Source organism: Procambarus clarkii, chromosome 25 (genome assembly GCF_040958095.1).
Source record: "Procambarus clarkii isolate CNS0578487 chromosome 25, FALCON_Pclarkii_2.0, whole genome shotgun sequence".
Classification (NCBI taxonomy): Eukaryota; Metazoa; Arthropoda; class Malacostraca; order Decapoda; family Cambaridae; genus Procambarus; species Procambarus clarkii.
The window spans coordinates 5,715,893-5,730,484 of NC_091174.1; positions in this window are offsets into that span (position 1 = coordinate 5,715,893).

Below are 14,592 nucleotides of genomic sequence, written 5' to 3' on the forward strand. Positions count from 1 at the left end.
AATCATATCGACGTCGATTTCCTCTGTGTGTGTGTGTGTGTGTGTGTGTGTGTGTGTGTGTGTGTGTGTGTGTGTGTGTGTGCACTTGCGCGCGCGTGCATTCTTCAGCCGACCTTCACATAACTAAGGCTATTAAGGCCCGTGAAAACGCCGAGAAGGAAGAAGGAGCTTGAAAGGAATAATTTCTTATTTACAATTATTCACTTAGGCTCGTTGTCCCGCTTGGTGGTGTTGCCAGCCAGAGGATTCTATTTTACGCAATTCCTACAAGTCAACGAATCAATTCACGACAATTTTTGTAACTGATATTCGCATCTAAGTAGAGCCAATTAATTGGTATTTACAAAAAGCCTAAAATAAATCATAATGATTACAAACGATCCATTGGATAAATCTGCAGTCGGCAACACGCTCTCATGATGGATTCTTTTTTGGCGGGAAGGGAACAGGGATGAACGTAATAATGGATGCTTAGTTTTGACCCGTTGGGAAGGGTTATAGAAGAGCTGTTTACACCAGACAAAGCAGTGATGGACGCCTGCTTATTCAGTGAGAGTGTGATACCATCGGGAGCTTTGATTGTCCTTACAGGGATGTGAAAGAGTAGCTGGCCAGGTATTGGGGGATCTGGAAACCCCCCAAATATATAGAGGTTAAGAACATACCGTTTATTCTTTAATATATTTTTTTTTTTACCTTCGTATGGAGCGAGCCATTACGCCGTCACCAACACCTCAATGGATGAGGAATGGCCGAGGTTTAGAGGCTAATTGGCCACATTCATTGGGACTCGACTTCATTGGTGTCCAAAACAGGAGAAATACATTGGGAAAATATGCGTAAGCATGCCTGGTATACTCAAACCTGTGAATATTTATATATATATATATATATATATATATATATATATATATATATATATATATATATACAACATTTACTCACTCGTAGAGGGAAGAAAGAGAGGGGAGTAAGTGAGGAAGGAAGGAAGGAAGGAAGGAAGGAAGGAAGGAAGGAAGGAAGGAAGGAAGGGAGGAAGGAAGGAAGGAAGGAAGGAAGGAAGGAAGGAAGGAAGGAAGGAAGGAAGGGAGGAAGGATATAGTAGATATGAAAATTCTTCGGGAGTCAGTACATTAGACAACTGTTAAAAAGGCGGGGTCCAAGAACTAACTGGTTGATCCTGCAGACACAAACAGTGAATACAACACTCACACACATATTGGCTAGTGCACGCAAAGACACGTAGCCTTATACGCAAAGATAGCTGCAGACAGATACAGACAGGCATGCAGAATTATATTCGAGCACTCCACAGTCCTTACACAATCACACCCACAACACCAGACACCCACACACACACCCTAGACACAAGCCCCCACATAATCATTCCCCACAACAATAATTCAGGACACCAGAATGCAGACGAGGAGTCACAATAACGTGGCTGAAATATGTTGACCAAACCACACACTAGAAAGTGAAGGGACGACTACATTTCGGTCCGTCCTGGACCATTTTCAAGTCACCAGTACTCTGCACGTCAACACGAAAGACTCCTCAAACAAGACCAGCTCATTCCAACCGACCACACAAATGCCCTCCACCATACACTCTCCCTTATCGGGGATACGGGAAGAAAGCATGAAGAAACGAAGCCCCACAAAGACATTCCGGGAAGGTAGCGACTGACAATGTAGACAATTGGCATACTTGAAGTCACTTGGAGAATGGAGACGTTGATCGACTGACAGCCACGCTTACACAAGCTGGTCAGATGGGTAGGTAGCAGTCATATGGCCCATCAGGTCCTTGAGGTAGCAGCTATACGGCCCATCAGAAGGGTCTAGCTGTACAACCACACGACCCATCAAAAGGTCCTGGAAGTAGTAGTCCTTCGACCCATCAGGAGGCTCTAGAGACACAGTCACACTACCTATGTCCTCGTGACAATTAAGGAGGACACATGTGTCCTCTGTATTGCAGTGTCAAGTATTCATGTCTTGATTCTTACGCAACACACACACACACACACACACACACACACACACACACACACACACACACACACACACACACACACACACACACACACACACACACCCTACTGAATACATTCCTCTCGAAAATTCCGGAATAAAACCAATAACGGTGAAATTAGATGCGCTCATACAATACTGTTTGCCCTCAACAGTTGAACTATTCGTATATTACAACATTGATTGTAACCCATGATATATAGGTGCTTCAGTTTACAGTTCTGACCTATTGTCTTGTGTTTGATCCTCTGTCCTGTGTGACAGAGGATTGTGACTCTAATTAGACAATTGAATTCCTCAGATTAGGCAAAATTGTAATTAATTTTTGTCAATAAAGACATTAATAATAATAATAACAGTTGAACATTGCTCGTCATGAGAGCGCCGAGTCTCACCACAAAACCATAACGTGCAAGAAGACTCGTCTCTATTTTTGACCCACTGAGATTGGACTGGGCAGCACATCAGAACATTTCACACCACAGAGATGTCGACGGACTTACTGTCATGTTGAAGGCAAATGTTATCAACGTTCCCCATCTGGCCCAACTTCGAGGACAACCAGAAAAAATGGCAACCACAACACAAGACGCTCAGCAATCAGCTGCCTCTTGCTGGCTGTGCCTTTTAGAGGAACTTCACTTCATCGGTGCTCATTCGTTCCTAGGCTGACTCGCATTTGGTACATGTTTGCTTAACATGCATATGCACGGGAAATAAAGTCAACCGAGCAAGTGAAGGCTTTACTCACACTGTTGACTTCTGATTCATCTTGTTCCCTAAGTGATTGTTACTTTAAATTTCAGCTTTTTCATAATGAACACCAAAAATATGTTCGTCAAATGAGTTTGTAGGGACAGACTTCTCTCAGATTAGCTGATGTTGGATATCTGCTATTAACTTGCAGTTTCATTAAAACATCAGCTCAATTCTCAAGGAAGTGTAGCATTAGTTAGAAAAGGGAGGATGAGAGAAGAGACAGAGGAAAGAAGAAAGAGGGAGGGGAGAGAGAGAGAGGAGGAGGAGAATGGTGGCGAGAAAGAGAGAGGAGAGAGAGACGAGGGAGACAGAAAAAACGAGAGACGAGAGAGAGGGGGGGGCGCAGATAGAGCAAGACACAGCGGGATAGAGGGACAGAGAGAGAGGAGAGAGAGGGGGGCAGAGAGAGCGGGATAGAGGGACAGAGAGAGGAGAGAGAAGGGAATAGAGAGAGCGGGAAAGAGGGACAGAGAGAGAGGATGAAGGGCGGTCAACACTCACACAGACCAGCGTGGTCACGCCCCCTCCACTTCCTCACTAATCATCGACCTGTTTCACTCATTTCCCCATGAATTCCCCACCAACGTCCTTCCCAATACATCGCTCTTCAGTACAAAACTAATACATTAAATCTCTTCACATTCCTAACGAATATCTCTCTGAATATCGCTGTACACCGAAGACTCCATTACAGGCGTCTATTCTTTAAAAAAAATAAAAACATGAAAAAAATATTTCTGTTGCATGCTTAGCGTCCATAAATGTCCCCAAAAATTATTGTACCCTTGAAAATTGGCCTTATATACCTATTGTTGAGTTTGTCATTGGTAGGTTGGGCGAATTACCTACACCTGTCGAATATTTCACTTGTGCCTTTGTGTATAACAAAAATGTATTTTATTAAAAAAAATAATTTTTTTTTGTATGTATGAGTGTGTTTGTATGATTGCAATATGCGTTCACTGTAAAGGGGTTTATATTTGTGTGTTTATATAAGCTAAGGTGTACGTATTTGTGTATGTTTAGCGTCATGTGCGTGCTTGAATATGTGTGCGTGCGTGTGTGCTTGCTAGCCGGGATCGTACTCCAACTCATGGGGTACGCCTCTGAAACAATAGTCAACAAAAGTAATTTCTCTTATATAAATGTTTATCTTGGATGGTCCTCAAGCATCAGTCTTATCAACAATAACACAGATTATTTTATTGTTGATAAAAAGAATATTGTTAGTCAGCATTAACAAATATAAAACAGGTTCGAATCTCTGATCTGTCAGAGACTCGAACCTGCGCCGTCAGGGCGTCAACCACTGGCAACCCCAGGACCATATCCACTCTGCCAACGATAGAGTAAATAAGTGTAGAAAGGTGTTGAGATCCACTAGGAGCTAGTGAACACTGCGTTGTCGTGTTCGCTTACTTTGTAGAACTGAGAGAGAGAGAGAGAGAGAGAGAGAGAGAGAGAGAGAGAGAGAGAGAGAGAGAGAGAGAGAGAGAGAGAGAGAGAGAGAGAGAGAGAGATTTGAAAACGGGACAAAGAGCAAGAGGGAATGCAGGAGAGGAGATTACAGGAGTGTTTAGGCATTATCTGCAGGAGGGTCAATGGGAGATACTGCCTTAATGGAAAGAAAGTCTGAAACTGGGATGACTGAACTTATAGCACATAAATGCAAAGAAGAAATAGAACAGTTCAAACCTCTCAGGAGGAAAGTGGACGAAAGGAGAATAGTAAATCTATTGCTCAACGATGTAAGGAGGAAAATAAAAATAAAATAAAAATCATGAACAAAGTACTCAAACATGAGCACAGAGGCAAAATTAGGAAGCGCTAAAGAGGGTCAGAAATAAGTACACAAGAATCAGGAGAGCATTAGAGCAACAGTTTGAAAATGACACTGTGACAGAAGCAAAGAGCCAACCTTAAGCTGCTACTCGGTGACATACGGAGGAAAACAACGGTGCAGGACCATGTGAGCAGACTGCGGAGTCAAGGAAGAATACTTGTCGAGAATGACAAAGAAATGTGTGAAGAACTCGACGAGGTTCCAGGAGGTCGACAATTCGGAACCAGATCTAAGGACGTCAACAGACGGTGTCAATGGGTGTCAACCGACGGCCAGAAAGAACACTAGATAAATTTGAAGTTAACGAACGAAGAACAGGTAAAAAAAACCCTGGAGGAACCTGATGTAACAAAATCACCAGGACCAGACCAAACATCATTATGGCTACTAAAGGAAGCTGGCAGGGATCTTGTGTTATCCATTACCTAAAGTGTTCAGAATTACATTTGATACGGGGGAGCTACTGGAAAACTGAAAAAGGCAAATGTAATTCTAATATTCAAGAAATAGGACTTACATGACGCACTTAACTATAGACCAGTGTCTATAACATGCATTCCATGCAAGATAGAAAAGATAATCAGAAAATGGATTGTAGAATATTTGGGCAGTAAATTTTATTACAGAGGCACAACACGGTTTCAGAGAGGGAAAATCGTGCTTAGCAAATTTGATTTAATTCTATGGCAGGGTCACCAAAATAAGAGAAGGAAGAATGGCTAGACTGCATTTTCTTAGACTACCAAAACGCTCCTCGCAAAAGGTTAATACACGAGATAGAGAGACAAACAGGGATAACAGGAAAGGCACTGAACTAGGGATGGGAGTACCTGATGGACAGGAAACAAAGTTTCATAGTCACAAAGTATGTGATAGGCTGGAGGGGAATGGAAAGTGGTGTTCCAGAGGGCTCTATACTAGGACCATTGTTTTTTTTTTAATTTATTAAATGATCTTGCAGATTGAGAGCTAGTATATGTCGATGTTTATAGATGATGCAATGTTAATGGAGATAATAGGAACTGAAGAGGGCTGTAGGGTGCTGCTAGAAGTCCATGACAAACGTCAGGAGTTGGCAGGTAAATGGCTGCTGGAATTTAATCCAAATAAGTGTATGAAGACTGGCAACCAGTCTTCAATAACCAGATGCTCAAGTGAACAGGATAACACCAGCAGCTTATGGGAAGTGTGCATATATAAGAACGTCATTCAGTAATCTAAACACGGAGGCTTTCAAGTCCATATACACACACACACTGCCTATGTGAGACCATTACTTGAGAATGCAGCACCAGCATGGAACCCATTCCTAGTGAAACATAAACATAAAACTTAAAAAGGTTCAGAGGTTTGCCACTAGATCAGTATCACAATTGAGAGGCCACAGCTATGAGGACAGGCCTAGAGAACTCATCCTCACAACCTTATAAGAGAGAGAAAACACAGGAGAGTTATACTAACTACATACTAGAGCCTGAGGGAAATATACCAAATAGACAAAAAAAGCCTATTTAAATTAACAAACGGTAGAAGGCTTTAAAGTCCAGAACACCAGTGGTAGCTGGACACGCAATTGAGTCGAAGAGTTGAAAGGAAGTTCTCGTTCTCTGAACGAATGGTCGGCAAATGGAATGCATTGAAAGAAGAGGTTATTAGAGTCAATTCCATCCACAGCTTTGAGGGAAAGTATGATGATAGCGTTAATGTTGAGAGAGGTAGATCAAGAGCCAGATCTCGCTCACCCGCTCTCACTGATAAGCACACACATACACACACACACACACACACACACACACACACACACACACACACACACACACACACACACACACACACACACACACACCTGCGTACCTCACGTGATTATCACTGTTGCGCTCTGGTCAGCATCCTCCTCTCCTTCCTTCCTTCTCGCCCCACCCTTCCTCTTCTTCCTCTTCCTTCTTCCTCTTTCCCTACTACACTTCCTTCCTCTCTTTTCCGTCGAGGCTTCTCCCCACCCGTCCTCTCTCTCTCTCTCTCTCTCTCTCTCTCTCTCTCTCTCTCTCTCTCTCTCTCTCTCTCTCTCTCTCTCTCTCTCTCTCTCTCTCTCTCTCTCTCTCTCTCCTTCACATTTTCCCTCTCCATCTCTGGTCATTAAACACACACACACACACACACACACACACACACACACACACACACACACACACACACACACACACACACACACACACACACCTGCTGATCAGTCACACCTGGAAGCACTATAGTGTGCTACCTACGCCCCTGACCGCCCCACTCTATTATACTGCTGCCTTTCTCTCTATCTATCGGACTGTCCATCTATCGTAATTATTTCTTCTCCTCCCCCCTCATTTTTCTCAATATATAAACTGAATGATTTACCTAATTACAAAATCCTATATATGTACAATACCGTAATTATCTTGATTTTCTTAATAAATTATAATTAAAAAAAGATTGAAGGAGAGACGTAGGCTTGGAGGAGGGATGGGGGGCTTGGAGAGAGGATAGATATGGATGAGGAAGTATTAAGGAATAATATGGAAGAAGAATAAGAATGGGCGGAGGATAAGTCTCATAGTAAGGGAATATCAATCAAGTCCTTTATATAAATCATATATAAACATTATAACGATTGAATGGTATAATTCATTGTATATCGTGATATAAATTTGGGAACAAAAAAGTGTTACGTTTCTGGTAATTATTTACCTGAAAAGTTTCCGATATCTGATTTAATAATTATTTTCGGTTGAATATATATTTTTGGACCTGTGTTCACTTATTAGACAATCCTGTCTGTCTGTCTCTCTCTCTCTCTCTCTCTCTCTCTCTCTCTCTGTCTCTGTCTCTGTCTCTCACCTATCTCTCACCTCTCCCTCACCCCTCACGTCTTCCACCTGCTCTCCACTGCCCCCTCTAGCGACAAATTACAGGAAGCAGGGAGGCTTGGCGCGCCCTGTGCCTTACCTCCACAAATGACCTGAAAGCGCTTTGCCAGAGCCACCGCCCTCCTGTGCATAATTAGGATGCAGCCATTATGGGATTACCTTGTGCTTTGTGGGCACGCTTTGGCCCTGGTGATGGTAGTGGGTGTACCACCTATTGGCACTCGCCTGTTTGTATCTGCAGGACCGAGCGTTAGCCTTTGGACCTCGCCTTTCTAGCCGGCGGCTGTCTGAGCAATATCTTCTGGTCTAGCTATGTCCCTGTCATGTCTGCTTTGAAAATTATGATTGGAGTTTGCTTCTACAACCTGCTCATTTAGTTCATTCTCGTGTGTGTGTGTGTGTGTGTGTGTGTGTGTGTGTGTGTGTGTGTGTGTGTGTGTGTGTGTGTGTGTGTGTGTGTGTGTGTGTGTACTCACCTAATTGTACTCACCTAATTGTGCTTGCGGGGGTTGAGCTCTGGCTCTTTGGTCCCGCCTCTCAACCGTGTGTGTGTGTGTGTGTGTGTGTGTGTGTGTGTGTGTGTGTGTGTGTGTGTGTGTGTTCGAGAGGGTTAGGAAGGAGGGCAAAAGGATACGGGGTGGTGAGTGTTTGTGGTGTTGGGGGGGGGGATGTGTGGTACAAGAATGGATTCCAATGGTCTGTAGAATTGGGAATTCAAGCCTAAGGTTGACATACGCTGCCTTCGTTTCCATCCACAGGCCTCCTCCGTAGTCTGAGTAAAAGGATGTTTACATCATCTACAAATATCTGGGTCAATTGTTACACACACACACACACACACAAAGACTAGGTTCAAAGGTTTGCCACCAGACTAGTACCCGAGCTGAGAGGTATGAGCTACGAGGAGAGACTACGGGAATTAAACCTCACTTCGCTGGAAGACAGAAGAGTTAGGGGGGACATGATCACCACATTCAAGATTCTGAAGGGAATTGATAGGGTAGATAAAGACAAGGGGAACACGCACAAGGGGACACAGGTGGAAACTGAGTGCCCAAATGAGCCACAGAGATATCAGAAAGAACTTTTTTAGTGTCAGAGTGGTTGACAAATGGAATGCATTAGGAAGTAATGTGGTGGAGGCTGACTCCATACACAGTTTCAAGTGTAGATATGATAGAGCCCGATAGGCTCAGGAATCTGTACACCTGTTGATTGACGGTTGAGAGGCGGGACCAAAGAGCCAGAGCTCAACCCCCGCAAACACAACTAGGTGAACTAGGTGAGTACACACACACACACACACACACACACACACACACACACACACACACACACACACACACACACACACACACACACACACACATTCCACACACACACATAAGTGGAATGCACTAGGCAGTGATGTGGTGGAGGCTGACTCCATCCACAGTTTCAAATGTAGATATGATAGAGCCCAGTAGGCTCAGGAACCTGTACACCAGTTGATTGACGGTTGAGAGGCGGGACCAAAGAGCCAAAGCTCAACCTCCGCAAACACAACTAGGTGAGTACACACAGCAACCGACACACAGGGTTTCGCGGCCGATTACGCAGAGCTCGGAGAGGCGGGGGGTCACAATACGATTCGTTCACCTGATGCCTCTGTTCACCTAGCAAAAAATATGTGCCTGGGAAGGGAAGGAACTATCAGGAGAAAGCGAGGATAAGGATTTGGGATTGGACGGAGGGGAAGGAAAAGAGTGACTGCATTGAACTAATGAGGATCGAAAGACGGAGCCTTAAGAGCAGATAGTGAGATCTTGTCAGGATCTTGTCAAGACTTTCATCACATCCAGCTCCTCTAATTATTTCTTCATTTCCTCTGGTGTTCCTACCGTTTCAATCAATGTTGCTTCTGGCGGCACCTGTTCCATTAACTGTCGTAGCCATGGGGACAGTTCAGGTTTAATCCTAATAACTTCCTGGAGGCTTTTATTGAGTTCTTCGCACACTTCCTTATCATTCTTTGTGTAGCCTCCTCCGTAGCGTGATCACTTGTTCATTAACTGACATCTGTCTCGTCTATGAAGTAAATTAGACTGGTGCATGGTCTTGGATGCTACATAATTTTCATATTGCTTTTCTGCTGCTGCTGTATGAAGATGTTGTAATTCAAAGAAACATAAATAACAAGAATAATTAGAATTAGAATAAATTATTTTGTCTATTAGAATAGACAAAATAAAATTAAAATAATAATAGTAATAATAATAATAACAGTAATAATATTAATAATAATGTAAACAGTGGAAACAATAATTATCTAAGGCCAAGAGCTCTATCACTGACCTCCTCTGCTTGTGGCCAACTCGTAAGGCCGGATACAAATTTTCCATGTTCCGGCCACCGTCGGGGCGTGTTCCGTACGGACGTCCGATCCGTCGGCATCTCCGGAACGATTATCGATCCCTTCCCCCCCCGTGTCTCTCCTGTTCTCGTCTCCGGAAACGGTATATCGCCGTCCTTATCTCTGGATATGTTATCTCCGTCCCGTGTATCCGGATATCTCGACGCTCTGGGAGTATAGTCTCCCGTTCGTATATGAACTCTCCAAGAAATACCATCTTTCGTGTTATCTTCCCCACAGGAAAAGAAAGATACTTTTTCTGGTCTCTCGTAGAGCCCCTTACCTTCACCCCTGAAGGGCCAGGGAGGAAGGCAAGGGTCTTGCCTTCCTCCCTGGCACTTGGCCCTTGCCTTGCCAAGGGCCAATTTGTCCTCTTTTCTTCCCACAACGCCACCTATTTTCCGTTCAACCGTCTCCACAATCCCTTTACAACCACCACCCCTCTTCCCCACAAACCTTCTCCCCCACCACTCCTCTCCCCAACCAACCCTCTCCCCACACCCCTCCCCATACCCCTCCCCACACCCCTCCCCACACTCCTCACCACACCCCTCCCCACACCCCTCCCCACACCCCTCACCACACCCCTCACCACACCCCTCCCCACACCCCTCACCACACCCCTCACCACACCCCTCACCACACCCCTCCCCACACCCCTCACCACACCCCTCACCACACCCCTCCCCACACCCCTCCCCACACCCCTCACCACACCCCTCACCACACCCCTCCCCACACCCCTCACCACACCCCTCACCACACCCCTCACCACACCCCTCACCACACCCCTCACCACACCCCTCCCCACACCCCTCACCACACCCCTCACCACACCCCTCACCACACCCCTCACCACACCCCTCACCACACCCCTCACCACACCCCTCCCCACACCCCTCACCACACCCCTCCCCACACCCCTCACCACACCCCTCCCCACACCCCTCACCACACCCCTCACCACACCCCTCACCACACCCCTCACCACACCCCTCACCACACCCCTCCCCACACCCCTCACCACACCCCTCACCACACCCCTCACCACACCCCTCCCCACACCCCTCACCACACCCCTCACCACACCCCTCACCACACCCCTCCCCACACCCCTCACCACACCCCTCACCACACCCCTCACCACACCCCTCACCACACCCCCTCACCACACCCCTCCCCACACCCCTCACCACACCCCTCACCACACCCCTCACCACACCCCTCACCACACCCCTCCCCACACCCCTCCCCACACCCCGGAAGGTTGTCGCCTGGCTAACCATCATTGCTTCCGGAAATTATTGTGTGATGAGTTATTGGCATTTTCTGTGTTTGTCACTAGTTGTTCTTGTTGCTGTTAATTATCATTTATTAGTATTATTAATTAAATTTTTATTTGTTATTATTAATTATTGTTAATTTATTAATATTAGTATTATTAATAATATTTTATCATGATTACATGTCCTTCACTACTAATACAGTCTCTCTCTCTCTCTCTCTCTCTCTCTCTCCCTCTCTCTCTCTCTCTCTCTCTCTCTCTCTCTCTCTCTCTCTCTCTCTCTCTCTCCCTCTCCCTCTCTCTCTCTCTCTCTCTCTCTCTCTCTCTCTCTCTCTCTCTCTCTCTCCCTCTCCCTCTCTCTCTCTCTCTCTCTCTCTCTCTCTCTCTCTCTCTCTCCTCTCTCTCCCTCTCTCCTCTCTCTCTCTCTCTCTCTCTCTCTCTCTCTCTCTCTCACAAGTTACATCTTATTCATGTTCCACTCCAGACAACACTTGACTCTCCTTCCCCACTGCTTCTCTTTCATTCTTTTCTTTCTTCTTTCTTCCCATGCTTCCCTTCCCAGCATAGAAAACGTCAATATTTTCGGTGCTTTAATTTTTACTAATACATCACATTTTTTAACGGAAAGGTCGATTCCGTACAGAATATGACGTATAAAGTGAGAGGACAGGTTACTCCTTCAGCCAACACCCTTTTAACCGTATTTATTTCCTAATAAAACTCTGACGTATTAGTAAAACAAAGCAGCGATTTAGTGACGTACGTTTTCTTTGCGTCAGTGTCTAATGGTTAGGGGGGCTGTATGGGTTCATGCGTTCCTGGATAGGCACAACAGTTGCATTTTCTTACGGAGTTGCAAATAACGAGAACGTACTGGAGGGATAGTTGAGGATGGGGAGAGTTGATAGGTCTGGGAGGGCAGCATGATGGTTGGTTAAGGATGATGAAGGTGTGGGATAGATCAGGGTTCTCGAGAATAGAGCCGGATTCACGGGGATAGATCAGTGTCGCGGGGATAGATCAGTGTTACGGGATTAATCAGGCTCGGTATTGTGAGAAAGATCAGGGTCGCGGGGAATAGATCAATGTCAGGGGATAGATCACAGTCGCAGGGATAGATCAATGTCAGGGGGATAGATCAGGGTTGCAGGGATAGATCAATGTCAGGGGATAGGATCAATGTCAGGGAATAGATCAGAACAGCAGGGTATAGATCATATGAACAGAATATAGAAAACAGCAAAAATTACTATTGGCCTATGCGAGACAGCTCCAATTTTAACCCCCAAACACATTCATAGATATACTTCTCATTCACCTGAGCACTATGAAATTCGAACCCCCGACCCCACGAGAGGAAGGCAGAAGCTCTACCCACTATGCTGTGAACAACCTTAATAAGGAAAGATTCCAGATACAAGTAACCGCTGCCCAGATGGAATTTTATACTTTCCCTCGATGCTACTATAGCACATATATGAATTAGTGATCTACGTCCACGTCATATAAATTGTCAACCAATAATATATCGGTTGACAACTTATATTGTCAAATAAAAATACATACGTTTAGCCTACGCCTGAAACAATCCAGCTAGTTCACGTCTATTATGGTCCCTGGTAATTTTGCTCCCTAAATCATCAACCTTGTTTTCAAACCTGTATTTATCCAGGTCTTTTCTGAATCTAATTTGAACACATCGCTTTGTGTTGATATATTTAGCCCCCCTGTTAATGCCCCTTCCTACTGGTTATATAACTTTTACCCATTTGCTTACTTCAGTCCCATCATCATTTATTCCTAGACCTTGCAGGGCTGCTTGGTGGTATAGCAGAGCCAAACTAACCGTTGTTATTAATGTTATAGATTCAGCTACTGGGAACAAAAAGTTCCAGGTAGCACGGGCTATGGTGAGCCCGTAGTGGACTTACCTGGCACAAGAGCGGGGCTGAAACTGAAAGAAAACTAACCGTAACAGGTCTGATTATGTACTAGATGGCTGGGCTTAGAGGACAGGGGATAGAACTGGGCTTAGAGGAAAGGGTGAAGGACCGGGACCATCCGGGTACAAATGATAAGCCTGTCATAAGCGAGACCCTCGCTGTACCGACCAAGTCCAAGTGAATGGTCTATCTTGATACCATCACAGTAGCAGCGCCCACGAATCTTGCAAATATCATGGTAGCCCTTAGACAAATTACCAAGGAGGATATCAGGAGCCCTACATACAGTAAGACCCACTCTCTAGCATGTAACTTCGTCCTGATTTAATAAATCGTAAAGTAAATGTTACTCACTTTATGCCAAAAATATAAGTAATACTGAGTTCAGCAATTATTTTAATGATCTGTATCAGTTGTTAGGAGGAGTATTTCCGATTCTGATATCTACTTAAAAACTCAAGTTGAGAACATCCACATAATATTATTCCGGAAGAGAAGACATTGAACGACACCAAACGGCTGAGAGAAGAGGGGCGTGGTGATGGGTAGGGGTCAGTAAGGGGAGAGGGGCGTGGTGATGGGTAGGGGTCAGTAAGGGGAGAGGGGCGTGGTGATGGGTAGGGGTAATTAAGGGGAGAGGGGCGTGGTGATGGGTAGGGGTAATTAAGGGGAGAGGGGCGTGGTGATGGGTAGGGGTCAGTAAGGGGAGAGGGGCGTGGTGATGGGTAGGGGTCAGTACGGGGAGAGGGGCGTGGTGATGGGTAGGAGGGGGGATCAGGAACGGGAGAGGGGGCGTGGTGGGGGCCAGGCAGGACAGCTGTAGCTGTTTGTACAGTTGCCGATGGTGCTGTCGATGTCTTCCTGGAGACCTGACCGATGCTCCTGTTTACTCTCCTCCTCTCTCCTCTTCCCTTCGCATCCACCCCCCCCCCTCTCTTCCTCAGTCTCTTTTCCTCCCTCCTTCTTAATAGAGTTTGTTCCTCCTTGAAGATTTCAACTAAACAACAAACCTCCTCGTCCACCTTTCCTCGGGAACTCACATCAAATGGCACAAATAAAGTTGTTGAAACTTGGCGATAATGTACCGTAGAATTGTGAGTTCTGTTTGATTGGCTTCCCACCATAGGATCACTTTTCCCTGTATGGCATCATGTATGATGGGGGGATTTTTAGTATTATAAAACTAGCGCTAGATGCAAATTACGCAATCTTTCATATAATCTAGCCCACGTCTATAAATGTGGATGTATCTCAATATGTAAATTAAAAAAATGTCTTTCTTCAAGTCCCCTCTACCCGGCTTGGTGCGGTCCGTGGCCTATATCCCGTTTTCTGTGGGGTGAAACGAGAGGACATCTTCCTCTTTGCTTACATAATAGTGACTGCGCAGGCGGGCTGGACGAAGCTCTAGTACTCCTCGCCTTCAAGCCTTCGTGA